We start from the raw sequence: 17643 nt of genomic DNA, 5'->3' as shown, positions 1-17643 counted from the left end.
CTACCCTGAGCCACTTACCCCAAGTCAGCTACCCTGAGCCAGCTACCCCGAATCAGCTACCCTGAGCCACCTACCCCGAATCAGCTACCCTGAGCCACCTACCCCAAGTCAGCTACTCTGAGACGCCTACCCCAAGTCATGTGACCAGTGGGTGGGTGGGTGGGTGTGTGTGGACAGTGGAAAGGTGGAAGTAAACAAGGATTTCAGCTCATAAGATAGCTTGGGGCATCTCAGAGGAGCGTGGGAATCACCTACCTACAACCCCTAGAGTGCACCAGATTGTAGGCAAGATTTGTATCTTCCTGTGTGTTCAGCCAGCAGGATTTGGGTGAATCCCCCTCTAGTGGTGACTGGTGGTACTGCATGCTATGATAAGTTTCACAGCCCTGTAAGCTCTTCAGGAACAATGAGCTTACTCTGGTTAGGAAGTTGCCACAGGCGTGATCTCAGTGCCAGCTTACTTCCCATCGAAAATGCCAAATGCCCGGCTGCTACGCTGGCACACTACGTATAAATCCTCACTGACCTGAAAGCGTCCGGATAATCCGAGAGGTCCGGAGTCCCGATTTACAATCCCGATGCTCCTCGGTAACTCAGTAAGGTAGGTAAGCCCATTATGACTGCCAGGCAGCGAGCATTTTTAGAAGATGATAATAATGGCAGCCCCATTTTTCTATAAATCGCTTTGTTAAAAGTATAAAACGTTTATTAGTCGGTTCGATTTTAATTGTTATGTGGCTCCTCGAGGGCCGGGACCGATGAGGGTGCAATGTACGGGGGATGGGGGCAATTGTAGACACTCACTCTGGATGGACTGGTGTCTTTATTTAACCTCACTAACTATGTAACTATATGTAACTATATGTAACTATATGTAACTATATGTAACTATGTAACTATATGTAACAATATATAACTCTATGTAACTAAGTTTCTTCATTTTTGAATGAATGCTTTCTATATATTTTACAAATACACCTGTAAGACGTGTGATTGGTCAATGTCAGCCCCATGGATTATCTGAGGAGACAGCGGAGCGGAAGTTGTCTTCTTGCACCCTGCAACTCTCCCCGAAACACTGGAAAGAGCCCCCTCCCCCCACTTCATTCACCAGACTGTGTAAAGAGTGTTCAGCTTAAGCTACTGAGCTCTGTGAACAATGGGCATCTTACAATGAAAGAGCAAAGGAAACAGAAAAACAAACATGAAAAAAAAGAAGTACTAGGGCCCCCCTAGGCACTACCCCAAAAAGTTATTATATGAACTAAGTCAATATTTTGGGGGAGTCTCCAGATTCCTCTCTACCACTCGAGGCCGGAGACCCTCCTAAGCAATGGGAAGAGCCGAGTGTCTTCTCTATCGGGAGATCACGCTGCGGATATTTTATCGAATGATATTGTCCAATGAGGCTATGAAAATGGTATATAGAGTATTTCCTGTGCTGAGTGCGTGTGAACTACACACCCCGTCCTCTGCATGGAGCCCATTGTGTAAAGCAACGCAGAGTGTTGGATGGAGAATAAAAATAATCAACAATCCTGGATAACGATATCAAACCAAGAACTCCATATAAGTCACACTATAAATGGAGAGATTATGGAGGATTTTACATTTATATTTATAGTGTGACTTATATGGAGTTCTTGGTTTGATATCGTTATCCAGGATTGTTGATTATTTTTATTCTCCATCCAACACTCTGCGTTGCTTTACACAATGGGCTCCATGCAGAGGACGGGGTGTGTAGTTCACACGCACTCAGCACAGGAAATACTCTATATACCATTTTCATAGCCTCGTTGGACAATATCATTCGATAAAATATCCGCAGCGTGATCTCCCGATAGAGAAGACACTCAGCTCTTCCCATTGCTTAGGAGGGTCTCCGGCCTCGAGTGGTAGAGAGGAATCTGGAGACTCCCCCAAAATATTGACTTAGTTCATATAATAACTTTTTGGGGTAGTGCCTAGGGGGGCCCTAGTACTTCTTTATATAAAATTTACACATCCCCAGCCTTCTGTTGGGGGCTGAGGATTTATAGGGCGGCAGCAACCTAGTATATACCTTAGCGCGGCTTTTTATAGCATTTTTTTTATATGAAAAAAAGAAGGCTTTAGCTCCATCTACTGGGGAAAAATAGGAACAAAATACACATTTAAAACGGAAACATCAGCCACATCAGATCCGAACTCCACAAACTGAAACACCTTTATTCCTTTTCATTATTCAAACTGAACTCCCCCATCCATCCATCCATGACTCCATTCATTTATCCATCCATCCATGTCTCCATCCATCCATTCATCCATCCATATCCCCATCCATCCATGTCCCAATCCATCCATCCATGTCACCATCTGTGTCTCCATCAATCCATAAATCCATGTCTCCATCCATCCATCTCTCCATCCATCCATGTCCCCATCCATACATCCATCCATGTCTCCATCCATCCATCCATGTCCCCATCCATCCATCCATGTCCCCATCTGTGTCTCCACCAATTCATCCATCATCCATCTCTCCATCTATTCATCCATCCATCCATCTATTCATCCATCTCTCCATCTATTCATCCATCCATTCATGTCTCCATCCATCCGTGCCCCCATCCATCCATCCATGACTCCATTCATCCATCTCTCCATCCATGTCTTCATACATCTCTCCACCCATCCATTTATCCATCCATCCATGTCTCCATCCATTTCTCCATCCATCCATGTCTCCATCCATCCATCCATGTCTTCAGCCATCCATCCATATTTTCATCAATTCATCCATTCATGTCCCCATCCATCAATCTCTCCATCCATTCATCCGTCCATGTCTCCATACATCAATCCATGCATCCATGTCTCCATCCATCAATCCATCCATCCGTGTCTCCATCCATCCATGTCTCCATCCATCAATCCATCCATCCATGTCTCCATCCATCAATCCATCCATCCATGTGACCATCCATCCATGTCTCCATCCATCAATCCATCCATTCATGTCTCCATCCATCAATCCATCCATCCATGTCTCCATCCATCAATCCATCCATCCATGTGACCATCCATCCATGTCTCCATCCATCAATCCATCCATCCATGTCTCCATCCATCAATCCATCCATCCATGTCTCCATCCATCAATCCATCCATCCATGTGACCATCCATCCATGTCTCCATCCATCAATCCATCCATCCATGTCTCCATCCATCAATCCATCCATCCATGTCTCCATCCATCAATCCATCCATCCATGTGACCATCCATCCATGTCTCAATCCATCCATCCATGTCTCCATCCTTCCATGTCCCCATCCATCCATGTTTCCATCCATCCATCCATCCATCCATCCATGTCTCCATCCATCCATGTCTTCATCCTTCCATGTCCCCATACATCCATCCATCCATTCATCCACCCATGTCTCCATCCACCCATGTCTACATCAATCCATCTCTCCATCCATTCATCCATGTCTCTATTCATTCATCCATGTCTCCATCCATGTTTCCATTCATCCATCTCTTAATCAATCCATGCCCCCATCCATCCATCCATTCATGTCTCCATCCATGCAAGTCTCCATTCATCTATCCATGTCTCTGTAACAGAACCCTGTCATGCTCTGCTTGAGTTTTTCCGTCATATACCACCTCCTCCAGTCTGAATATAGATATTAGATATTATAACCACAAATTACAATTAAGAACTAGGTGGGACTCATTTGGCTGCAAAGCTGGTACTGTCTATTTGAACAAGAATACAGGTTTTTATACACTTGAGGAGGAGGTCACTCACCACATACACAGTGACCCAAATATTTACCCAAAACATCACACAGTGGTTTAGTATTACGAGGTGGCTAATCCCATCACAGAGGGTCTTTAATTACCCACCTGGATGTCTCATTGCAGGTCAGACTTGCCGGCTCCAAGCTCAGAAGGAACAATTCACATTTTCATAAGTATAAACACAGAACACCTTCAGACAATAGCTGAGTTAATTAGCACACATAACAATGGGTGAAAGACCCTTAGGAGGCACTCTAGACCTACTTACATTATAGCAGACTTGAATCACTCCAAGGGCCCCCCAGGCATACGTCTTCTCCTGAGCTCTGGGACTACAAATGGGAAGATGAACCAGCTCCTCCATCTCCCATACCTTTACCCGACTGCTGGACAGATGCATTCCTCCATCCAAGCTCATCCTGTGCAGGAACAGGATCCTCAAGGTCAGTCAAAACTTGCTACATCTATTATAAGAGCTCTGCATCCAAAGCTGCAGGTGGAGATGAGCAAAACGCATTGTTACTTTGCCACGTTGCCGACTCTTCAGCCAGGATTTCAGGACAGCCGGCTGGTACTTCTGGCTAGTCCCAGGCAAAGGGAGCCCAGACCTGCTGAGCAGAATCTAGAAGCTGTCTGTAGGTGATCTCCAGCTCCCATTCCTGATTGGCTAAAAACTCCAAATCTTCCAGTGCCCAGGGAACTTCTGAGACATTCAGCATCCGTTCTCTGTATTCCGAGATTTCCTCCAAACGCCACTCCAAATTGCTCCCAAAGTCAGGGTCTGCAGACAGCCTCTCCAATAACAGCCCCAGAACGCCGTAGCCAAAGGCTGCTGTTGGGGTGTCGTCCGTTGTCCACGGGCACACTTGGGGTACATACCAGCGGAGGGCTCTCCAGCTCTCGTCCAACCACTTCTCCGCTTGGACCAGCCTGGTTAACGGAGCTTTCAATTCCTTATGTGGTTGCCACCTGTAAAACCACCATTCGCACTTCGTACTGCGACCAGGACCTTTCCTGGAAGGGGGAGAGAAGTTTTCCCTGGTGTTGCTGCTCACGGGCTAGAGCTTCTTTCCAGAGTTCCCAGCGGATAGAATCAAACCATCCCAGCAGAACCCGCTCTGATACCGGTCCTCTGTGCTGTATCTGCATCTCTCGCAACCTCCTTCCGAATCCCTCTTCCATGGCGGCTGGTATCTGTACCTCTCCTCCTCCTCCTCCTCCTCCTCCTCCTCTCCTCTCCTCCTCCTCTCCTCTCCTCTCCTGCTATCCGGACCTTGGATCCAGGTGGAGGTTTGAATGTCTCAGACTGCAGGGAATGTCCCACTGCTTGCCACCAATGTAACGGAATGTCCCACGCTCTGCTTGAGTGCTTCCGTCATATACCACTTTCTTCAGTCTAAATATAGATAATAGATATTATAGCCACATGTTACAACCAAGAACTAGGCAGTACCAGTTTTGGAGTAAACCAGAATGCCAGGGCCCATAGTCTGTAGGTAAGAGGTTAGCATTCAGTCCCCTCCAAAAGCCTTCTATCACAGGTGAGTCTGTCACAGTCTCCACCTATTCATCCATCTCTCCATCCATCCATGTCTCCATTCATCTATCCATGTCTCCATCCATCCATCCATGTCTCCATTCATCTATCCATGTCACCATCCATCCATCCATGTCGCCATCCATCCATCCATGTCTCCATCCATCTATCCATGTCTCCATCCATCCATCCATCTCTCCATCCATCCATCCATGTCGCCATCCATCCATCCATCTCTCCATTCATCTATCCATGTCTCCATCCATCCATCCATCCATCCATCCATCTCTCCATTCATCTATCCATGTCGCCATCCATCCATCCATCCATCCATGTCTCCATTCATCTATCCATGTCACCATCCACCCATGTCTCCTTGATTTATTTTGCTAAGAAATCCCCCTACCCCCTAGCATTTCTAGCTGCGGCCATCTTGCGTAAGGGCAGATTATTCATGTAGCAGTTACTTCCTGGTAACCCAACTGCCCTTATCTCAGGGATGTATGACATCATTTTGGCCTAGGCCAGAAACCAGGAAGACACTTAAAGTGTCACTAAACCCACACCATAAAAAAAAAGAATAAATGTTGTAGTCCATGCTGTTCATCCTCACTCATCACTATGAGATTCCTTTTTTCTGAAAATTCTGGCTGATCCCATTGCTCGCTATCTCCCCCTTCTGTCCATGTCCCCAATGCAGCTAGGGATTTTGCAGAGCTGTGGTGGCAGCTCCTCACATGCTCAGTTTTCAGTGTGTTTCTATTCTGAGCATTTCCTTCCCATCACATCTGAGCAGCCCATATGACTATAGAGTCACACATGTGGGCGTATACACAATGACAGGCCACTCCCTCCCTCCTCCTCCATGCCAACTAACCAGCTAAACACAATGGAGGCGGGATGTTACATGTAGATTGATGGAGGCTTCACCTCCCTCTTATTCTAAGACACAGGCTGGAGGGGCGTGACAGAGAAATCCGTCCACACAATGATATTGCCAAAAAATAATAAATATATTTTTGTAAGACAATTTAAAACTGTTTATTGATATTATTTATTTATTTTTACTCTGTATTCCAAAGGATGAACACGTGACCAGCAGCAGAGGACTAGAAGCTACTCCTGCTTATGTTTCCCTGCAGACAGGCTGGGAGAGAGCTGGGTCCCGTGACAGCTGGATATCCATTGGGAAAAAGGGACTTAGATGTTTTTTTTTAATTACAATAATTACAGAGCCGTCACCCCCATACAGAGATAGGAGAATGTACATCACACGACGTGTTTAGTATCACTTTCAGAAATGTAGAAAAAAAGTGTAAAACAAGCAAATATAATCTCCCTTCTTCTCTGTGTACTAATGAGGGCAGGATGAGGATCACACGGCGTTCCTGGTGATGGAGGAGTGAAGTTCCTCTTTAATGATGAAGGTGTTACTTTGTTTCAGATTCCTTTCAGACTCTTCTGTTGGCGGCCAATGATTTTGTTTCCATCCAATTTGGTTTATCTCCGAGACAGAGATTGGATGGAGGAGATAAACATTGCATTGAGGAGATGAAGATTACATGAAGGAGATTACATGGAGGAGACGGAGATTACATGGAGGAGAGGGAGATTACATGGAGGAGACGGAGATTACACGGATGAGACGGAGATTACACGGAGGAGTCAGAGATTACACGGAGGAGACGGAGATTACAAGGAGGAGACGGAGATTACACGGAGGAGATGGAGATTACATGGAGGAGACGGAGATTACACGGAGGAGTCGGAGATTACATGGAGGAGACGGAGATTACACGGAGGAGACGGAGATTACACGGAGGAGTCGGAGATTACATGGAGGAGACGGAGATTACACGGAGGAGACGGAGATTACATGGAGGAGCCTGAGATTACACGGAGAAGACGGAGATTACACGGAGGAGAAGGAGATTACACGGAGGAGCCTGAGATTACACAGAGAAGACGGAGATTACATGGAGGAGACGGAGATTACACGGAGGAGACGGAGATTACACAGAGGAGACGGAGATTACACGGATGAGACGGAGATTACATGGAGGAGACGGAGATTACATGGAGGAGAGGGAGATTACATGGAGGAGACGGAGATTACATGGAGGAGACGGAGATTACACGGAGGAGTCAGAGATTACACGGATGAGACGGAGATTACACGGAGGAGTCAGAGATTACACGGAGGAGACGGAGATTACAAGGAGGAGACGGAGATTACACGGAGGAGATGGAGATTACATGGAGGAGTCGGAGATTACACGGAGGAGTCGGAGATTACACGGAGGAGACGGAGATTACATGGAGGAGACGGAGATTACACGGAGGAGACGGAGATTACACGGAGGAGACGGAGATTACACGGAGGAGACAGAGATTACATGGAGGAGTTGGAGATTACATGGAGGAGTCGGAGATTACATGGAGGAGACGGAGATTACACGGAGGAGACATAGATTACATGGAGGAGACGGAGATTACATGGAGGAGGCGGAGATTACATGGAGGAGACGGAGATTACACGGAGGAGACGGAGATTACACGGAGGAGTCGGAGATTACATGGAGGAGACGGAGATTACACGGAGGAGACGGAGATTACATGGAGGAGCCTGAGATTACACGGAGAAGACGGAGATTACACGGAGGAGACGGAGATTACACGGAGGAGCCTGAGATTACACAGAGAAGACGGAGATTACATGGAGGAGACAGAGATTACACGGAGGAGATGGAGATTACACAGAGGAGACGGAGATTACACGGATGAGACGGAGATTACATGGAGGAGACGGAGATTACACGGAGGAGATTGCGCGGAGGAGACAGAGATTACACGGAGGAGACGGAGATTACATGGAGGAGACGGAGATTACATGGAGAAGTCGGAGATTACACGGAGGAGACGGAGATTACACGGAGGAGATGGAGATTACACGGAGGAGTCGGAGATTACACGGAGGAGACAGAGATTACACGGAGGAGTCGGAGATTACACGGAGGAGTCGGAGATTACATGGAGGAGACGGAGATTACACGGAGGAGACGGAGATTACACAGAGAAGACGGAGATTACACGGAGGAGACGGAGATTACACGGAGGAGGCGGAGATTACACGGATGAGACGGAGATTACATGGAGGAAACGGAGATTACACGGAGGAGACAGAGATTACACGGATGAGACGGAGATTACACGGAGGAGACGGAGATTACACGGAGGAGACGGAGATTACACGGAGGAGTCGGAGCTTACATGGAGGAGACGGAGATTACACGGAGGAGACGGAGATTACTCGGAGGAGACGGAGATTACACGGAGAAGACGGAGATTACATGGAGGAGACGGAGATTACACGGAGGAGATGGAGATTACACGGATGAGACGGAGATTACACGGAGGAGACGGAGATTACACGGAGGAGACGGAGATTACACGGAGGAGACAGAGATTACATGGAGGAGTTGGAGATTACATGGAGGAGTCGGAGATTACATGGAGGAGACGGAGATTACACGGAGGAGACATAGATTACATGGAGGAGACGGAGATTACACGGAGGAGGCGGAGATTACATGGAGGAGACGGAGATTACACGGAGGAGACGGAGATTACACGGAGGAGTCGGAGATTACATGGAGGAGACGGAGATTACACGGAGGAGACGGAGATTACATGGAGGAGCCTGAGATTACACGGAGAAGACGGAGATTACACGGAGGAGACGGAGATTACACGGAGGAGCCTGAGATTACACAGAGAAGACGGAGATTACATGGAGGAGACAGAGATTACACGGAGGAGATGGAGATTACACAGAGGAGACGGAGATTACACGGATGAGACGGAGATTACATGGAGGAGACGGAGATTACACGGAGGAGATTGCGCGGAGGAGACAGAGATTACACGGAGGAGACGGAGATTACATGGAGGAGACGGAGATTACATGGAGAAGTCGGAGATTACACGGAGGAGACGGAGATTACACGGAGGAGATGGAGATTACACGGAGGAGTCGGAGATTACACGGAGGAGACAGAGATTACACGGAGGAGTCGGAGATTACACGGAGGAGTCGGAGATTACATGGAGGAGACGGAGATTACACGGAGGAGACGGAGATTACACAGAGAAGACGGAGATTACACGGAGGAGACGGAGATTACACGGAGGAGGCGGAGATTACACGGATGAGACGGAGATTACATGGAGGAAACGGAGATTACACGGAGGAGACAGAGATTACACGGATGAGACGGAGATTACACGGAGGAGACGGAGATTACACGGAGGAGACGGAGATTACACGGAGGAGTCGGAGCTTACATGGAGGAGACGGAGATTACACGGAGGAGACGGAGATTACTCGGAGGAGACGGAGATTACACGGAGAAGACGGAGATTACATGGAGGAGACGGAGATTACACGGAGGAGATGGAGATTACACGGATGAGACGGAGATTACACGGAGGAGACGGAGATTACACGGAGGAGACGGAGATTACACGGATGAGACGGAGATTACATGGAGGAGACGGAGATTACACGGAGGAGTCGGAGATTACATGGAGGAGACGGAGATTACACGGAGGAGACGGAGATTACACGGAGGAGACGGAGATTACATGGAGGAGACGGAGATTACACTGAGGAGATTGCGCGGAGGAGACGGAGATTGCGCGGAGGAGACGGAGATTACACGGAGAAGACGGAGATTACATGGAGGAGACGGAGATTACACGGAGGAGATGGAGATTACAAGGATGAGACGGAGATTACACGGAGGAGACGGAGATTACATGGAGGAGACGGAGATTACACGGAGGAGTCGGAGATTACATGGAGGAGACGGAGATTACATGGAGGAGACGGAGATTACACTGAGGAGATTGCGCGGAGGAGACGGAGATTACATGGAGGAGACGGAGATTACACTGAGGAGATTGCGCGGAGGAGACGGAGATTGCGCGGAGGAGATTGCGCGGAGGAGACGGAGATTACATGGAGGAGATGAAGATTTCATGGTGGAGATGGAGATTGCATGGAAGAGATGAAGACTGTATGGAGAAGACGAAGATTACGTGGAGGAGTGGTGGAGAAGAAGACTACCTGGAGGAGATGGTGATTGCATGGAGGAGACGAAGACTGGATGGAGAAGATGGAGATTACATGGAGGAGACGAAGACTGGATGTAATAGTCGATGTCCTCTGCCTGCCTTCCCTCAGGATTGATGTGACTTTTATTTCTATATATTCCTCATTGTGGAGCTCAGGAAGAACAATCCCGATACTGACCCGTTATTCCGGGACTGGGAACGCCATTGGCGGGTTCAGGAAACAGAACATTCCGATTCTCCATCTAACGCTCGGCTCAGGAAACGTGGAATAATTCCACTCTGTATTCCGATGGATAATTCTCTTCCTTCCATTATCTCTCTAATAAATCTTTTATGAACTCCAGCGGAATGAAGAGGAAGATTCCGGAATGAACTCTCCGGTAATATCTCTGATTGTAATATTAGAATAATTTCATTTTCTCTCCTCCATTTAATTACTTTTCCTACAATTACATTTTATAATATTCACAAAGAAAGTCATTAAATTCCAATTATTTCTTATCATGTCCAGCCGGAGATATGATCGCGATTTTCTCCATGTTTACCGCCACTCACCTCTTCCCGCCATCTGCAGTGTTGTGGGACATGAAATGGAAATATAGGATGGAGGACCTGGGATGGGAATGTAGGATGGGGGACTTGGGATGGGAATGTAGGATGGAGGACCTGGGATGGGAATGTAGGATGAGGAACACGGGATGGGGGACACGGGATGGGAATGGAGGATGGGGGACACGGGACGAGAATGTAGGATGGGGGAAATGGGATGGGAATGTAGGATGGGGGACTTGGGATGGGAATGTAGGATGGAGGACCTGGCATGGGAATGTAGGATGAGGAACACGGGATGGGGGACACGGGATGGGAATGGAGGATGGGGGACACGGGACGAGAATGTAGGATGGGGGACATGGGATGGGAATGTAGGATGGAGGACATGGGATGGGAATGTAGGATGGGGGACATGGGATGGGAATGTAGGATGGGGGACTTGGGATGGGAATGTAGGATGGGGGACCTGGGATGGGAATATAGGATAAGGAACACGGGATGGGGGACACGGGATGGGAATGGAGGATGGGGGACACGGGACGAGAATGTAGGATGGGGGACATGGGATGGGAATGTAGGATGGAGGACATGGGATGGGAATGTAGGATGGGGGACATGGGATGGGAATGTAGGATGGGGGACCTGGGATGGGAATATAGGATGAGGAACACGGGATGGGAATGTAAGATGGAGACACGGGATGGGAATGTAGGATGGGGGACTTGGGATGGGAATGTAGGATGGGGGACCTGGGATGGGAATATAGGATGAGGAACACGGGATGGGAATGTAAGATGGGGGACACGGGATAGGAATGGAGGATGGGGGAAACGGGACGAGAATGTAGGATGGGGGACTTGGGATGGGGGACAGTTGATGGGAATTTAAGATGGGGACACAGGATGGGAATGTAGGATGGGGGCACGGGATGGGATGGGAATGTAGGATGGGGACACAGGATGGGAATGTCGGATGGGGACATGGGATGGGAATGTAGGATGGGGACTTGGGATGGGGGACACGGGATGGCAATGTAGGATCTGGGAAATGGAATGGCAATGTAGGATCGGGGAAATGGATGGGATGGGAATGTAGGATGGGGGATAGGGGATGGGAATGTAAGATGGGGGAATGGGATGGGAATATAGGATGGGGAACACGGGATGGAAATGTAAGATGTGGACACGGGATGAGAATGTAGGATTGGGGACACGGGATAGGAATATAGGATGGGGAACACGGGATGGGATGGGAATGTAAGATGGGGGACATGGGGTGGGAATGTAGGATGGGGGACAAGGGATGGGAATGTAGGATGGGGGGCACGGGATGGGAATGTAGGATGGGGGACACGGAATGGGAATGTAGGATGGGGACGCAGGACGGAATGTAGGATGGGGGACACGGGCTGGGAATGTAGGATGGGGGACAAGGGATGGGAATGTAGAATGGGGGGCAGGGGAGTGGAATGTAGGATAGGGGACACAGGACGGGAATGTAGGATGGAGGACAGGGGATGGGATGGGAATGTAAGATGGGGGACTTGGGAAGGGGGACACGGGATGGGAATGTAAGATGGGGTCACGGGACGGGAATGTAGGATAGGGGACACAGGACGGGAATGTAGGATGGGGGACAGGGGATGGGATGGGAATGTAAGATGGGGGACTTGGGAAGGGGGACACGGGATGGGAATGTAAGATGGGGTCACGGGACGGGAATGTAGGATAGGGGACACAGGACGGGAATGTAGGATGGGGGACAGGGGATGGGATGGGAATGTAAGATGGGGGACTTGGGAAGGGGGACACGGGATGGGAATGTAAGATGGGGTCACGGGACGGGAATGTAGGATGGGGGACACGGGATGGGAATGTAGGAATGGGGACACGGGATAGGAATGTAGGAATGGGGACACGGGATGAGAATGTAGGAATGGGGACACAGGACGGGAATGTAGGATGGGGGACAGGGGATGGGATGGGAATGTAAGATGGGGGACTTGGGATGGGGGACACAGGATAGGAATGTAAGATGGGGTCACGGGACGGGAATGTAGGATGGGGGACACGGGATGGGAATGTAGGAATGGGGACACGGGATGGGAATGTAGGAATGGGGACACGGGATGGGAATGTAGGAATGGGGACACAGGACGGGAATGTAAGAATGGGGACACGGGATGGGAATATGATCAAACGTGTAGGTGTGTGACAATAGGGTGTGGCTTACTTTGGTGGCACACCAAGAAGAGGAGGAGCCAGGGATGGAGTTCTCCAGAAATGGGGCTCAGGCCCGGTTCCTGGACCTCGGTGCCGGATATTGTTTGGCTCTCGTATAAGAAATCGGGAACGGCTGTTTTGTAATCTGTGATTTTATGTTCTCTGTTATGTGAACATTCTGCAGCCTCACTAATCCTCCCGGAACAGGTGTCCTCCTAGAGGACGAACGTCCATGACGCAGAGATGGCAGACGGCCATAGACTAATAATAACCGGAGCCGAGCCAGACAGCCCAAGTCTGAGGATATCTGCCCATCGCACACAATGCAGATCACTGCCTTGTCTTTGGGTCACTCGTATGTTCAGCGTGTTCCCTACGTGTCGATCGTAGGGCAGCCCAATCACTTCTGTGGGACGTTCCTACACACAAGAAATGCAGAAAAGAAGAGTGACCCTTTTCCACAATCGTGCTGCAGCACCATGGTCTATGCATTAGCAGATGCTCGGGGGTCCCATTAAGAACTAATAACACCCCCATGTGTCTGTTAAAGGGCATTGCATTTGTGGGTATGTTGGGAAAGCACACGTTCCTGACACACAATACTGTGACCCCGGCCAAACCACCTGTCCCCGGGACTCCTCCACACTATACAGAGGGGGAAATAACGATCGTCCCCCCTGCGGATTGTGTAAGTTTTACATAGAAATGAAGGGTCTATAAAGCCGCGTACACACGGGCGGACTGTATGGCCAACTTAGTCCGTCATACAATCTGACGGACAGTCCGTCATACTTTCGAATGAACGGACTTGACCACACACGGATGCACAAACAGTCCGTTGAAAGCTTGCGCGATGACGTGTACAGCACGTACGACGGGACTAGAAATAGGAAGTCCAATACACTGCAATGCAACCTTTCGCCGTGTAAATCCTTTCTGGGCATGCGCCATTCTTAGTCCGTCGAACTAGCCTACTCACGAGCGGATTGTCCGCTGAACCAAAGTACGACGGAACAATATTACGGAAATTCCGAAATACTTAGTACGCCAGACTGTCCGCTGAAAAAGTCCGCTGAAGCCCACACACGAGCGGACTGTCCGCTGAAATGTGTTTCGACGGACTAAGTACGCCATACAGTCCGCCCGTGTGTACGCGGCTTTATTCTTATCAGAGGTGTATTTTACAATACAATACAAATGTTATAAATGGAGTAAAATAAGTATTTGATCCCCTTAGTAGTTGGTGGAGAAACCCTTGTTGGTGATCACAGAGGTCAGACGTTTCTTGTAGGTGGTGATGAGGTTTCCACATCTCAGGAGGGGTTTTCTCCTCTCTTCTCTACAGATCTTCTCTAAATCCTGAAGGTTTCTTGGCAACTCGAAGTTTCAGCTCCTCCATAAATTTTCTATAGGATTAAGGTCTGGAGACTGGATAGGCCACTCCATACCCTTAATGTGCTTCTTCTTGAGCCCCTCCTTTGTTGCCTTGGCGGTATGTTATGATTCATTGTCATACTGGAAGACCCGTCCATGACCCATCTTCAGTGTTCTGGATGAGGGAAGAAGGTTCTCTCCAAGATCTTACAATACATGACCCCGTCCATTGGCCCCTCAATGCGGCAAAGTTTGCCGCTATTCCCCAAGTGTGCGCAACTTTAACCACTTCAATACCGGGGGGGGGGGGGGGGCACTTAACACCTTCCTGCCCAGACCAATTTTGAGCTTTCAGCGCTGTCGTACTTTGAATGACAATGACGCGGTCGTGCTACACTGTACCCAAATTACATTTTTATCAATTTTTCCCACAAATAGAGATTTCTTCTGGTGGGATTTCATCACCTCTGCGGTTTTGATTTTTTGCTAAACAAATAAAAAAATACCGAAAATTTTGAAAAAAAATATTTTTTTGTTGTTTTCAAAACTTTGTAAATAAGTACGTTTTCTCCTTCACTGATGGGCACCGATAAGGTGGCACCAATGAAGTGCCACTGATGAGTTGGCATTGATGGACACTGATATGTGGCACTGATAGGCGGCACAGATAGGCACTGATAGGAGGCACAAATTGTCACTGATAGCTGGCACGGATTGGCATGGATGGGCATGGATAGGCGGTACAGATAGGCATGGATAGGCAGCACAGATGGGCATGGATGGGCAGCATGGATGGGCATGGATAGGTGGCACAGATGGGCACTGATAGGCGGCACGGATGAGCACTGATAGGCGGCATTGTATTGTATTATACTGTACTAATGGATGCCAATCAGTGCCAAACAATAATGCATGCCAATCAGTGATGCCCATTGTGGGCACTGATTGGCATCCATTGTGGGAACTGATTGGCATCCATTGTGGGCACTGACTGGCATCCCTGGTGGTCTAGGGTGGCATACCTTGTGCTGGGCATCCCTGGTGGTCTGGTGGCATCCCTGGTGGTCCAATGTGGGCATCCTCGGGGGGGCTGCACTGATAATAGATCAGCACAGACCCCCCATCAGAGGAGCAGCCGATTGGCTCTCCTCTACTTGCGTCTGACAGACACGAGTGAGGAAAAGCTGATCACCGGCTCTTCCTATTTACACTGTGATCAGCCGTGATTGGACACGGCTGATCACGTGGTAAAGAGTCTCCGTTGGAGACTCTTTACCGAGATCGTAGTTGCCGGGTGTCAGACTGACACCCCGCAACAACGATCGCCGCGATGCGCGCCCCCGGGGGCTCAAAATCCTGATCACGTCATATGACGTCCAGTCAGGATTTTCAAACCACTTTGCCGCCGTGCTTCTGCTATTGGGCGGGCGGCAAGTGGTTAAAGCGTGACATGTTCGGTATCTATTTACTCGGCGTGACATCACCTTTCACATCATACAAAAACGCTCCGGTATATATCGTTTTTTTTTTTTTAATTCATCAAATAAAATTGTGTTTCAAAAAATTGCTGCACAAATACCGTGTGACATAAAAAATTGAAATGACCGCCATTTTATTCTCTAGGATCTCTGCTAAAATATATATATAATGTTTGGGGATGGACTGCAAGTCATTTTCTATCAAAAAGAAAAACGGACTTTTTATGGACTTTGCTTTGTGCACTGGTGGGCCGTCATGTTGGGACAGGAAGTCCCCAAACTCCTCCCACAAAGTTGGGAGCATGAAATTGTCCGCAGTGTCTCATGCCGCGTACACACGGTCAGACTTTCCGACGGCAAATGTGCGATCGGAGCTCGTTGTTGGAAATTCCGACCGTGTGTGAGCTCCATCGGACACTTTCCATCGGAGTTTCTGTCGCAGAAAATTAGAGATCTGGTTCTCAACTTTTCTGACAACAAAATCGCATTGCGAGCGCGTGTAGACAATTCCGACGCACAAAGCGCCGCGCATGCTCGGAATCAAGCAGAAGAGCCGCACCAGCTACAGAACGTCGTTTTTCTCGGCTCGTCGTACGTCTTGTTTCCGACCAACTTTGTGTGACCGTGTGTATGCAAGACAAGTCTGAGCCGACATCCGTCAGAAAAAATCCATCGACCTTATTGTCGGAATGTCCGATCGCGTGTACGCAGCATTAGTATGCCGACGTCTTAAGAGTTCCCTTCACTGGAACTAAGGGGCCAAGCCCAACCCCCAAAAAACAACCCCCCACCATTAATTATGATGAGATAGAAATCATTGAGGTGCTCACTTACCTCTGTGTATGAGGGGTGTATGGCTCACTTACCTCTGTGTATGAGGGGTGTATGGCTCACTTACCTCTGTGTATGAGGGGTGTATGGATCACTTACCTCTGTGTATGAGGGGTGTGTGGCTCACTTACCTCTGTGTATGAGGAGTGTATGGCTCACTTACCTCTATGTATGGTGGGTGAGGGGGGTTCACATGTCCCGGCGTCTGTCAGACTCCATTGTATCTCCTGACTCCAGCTCCGCTCTGCACTCCCAGTCTGCTGTGCAATCTTCTATTTTAGGCGGTGGGAGTGGGGGTTGGGGGACGGAGAGTCACACAGACAGACAGGGGGACGGAGACACAGACACACAGACATTTGGTCCCAATAAAATGACTCCATGGGGGAGATTTACTAAAGCTGGAGCACGGGGGCAGCTGTTCATGGGAACCAATCAGCTTCTTCCATTAAGGTTCGGTTCACACTGATCCGACTTCCAGAGCACAAGTCACATGACTCTTCTGTGATCAGACTTGTACCCCGAGGATCTTTAGGGGGAACACCACACCGAAATGCTTTATCCGAGGAAAGGGGGGGTGAGCAACCACCCCCCGGACTACACCAGGCCGCATGCCCTCAAAATGGGGGGGTGGCTGCTTTGGGGCAGGGGGGCTTTGCGCCTTCCACCCCAAAGCACTTTTTAAGGTGAAAAGGGCCTCTTCCCGACAACCCTGGTCTGTG

The 17643-nt window shown here is 48.9% G+C and overlaps 1 protein-coding gene across 1 annotated transcript in view; it reads right to left on the bottom strand.

Annotated features, from left to right (window-relative positions):
• The window catches only part of DUSP26 (dual specificity phosphatase 26), a 36027-nt gene extending 18754 nt beyond the window's left edge, over nucleotides 1–17273 (bottom strand). The window contains exon 1 of the mRNA XM_077484819.1: nucleotides 17088–17273. The gene's annotated coding sequence lies outside the window, so the exon portion shown is untranslated. The remainder of the gene's footprint in view (nucleotides 1–17087) is intronic.
• Between the last annotated feature and the right edge of the window lie 370 nt (nucleotides 17274–17643).

The sequence above is a fragment of the Lithobates pipiens genome, unplaced genomic scaffold (genome assembly GCF_037356315.1).
Source record: "Lithobates pipiens isolate NorthernLeopardFrog02 unplaced genomic scaffold, aLitPip1_a1.2 Scaffold_162, whole genome shotgun sequence".
Taxonomy (NCBI): Eukaryota; Metazoa; Chordata; class Amphibia; order Anura; family Ranidae; genus Lithobates; species Lithobates pipiens.
Note: the sequence above shows the minus strand (reverse complement) of the source record. Positions and strands in the feature narration are given on the sequence as shown.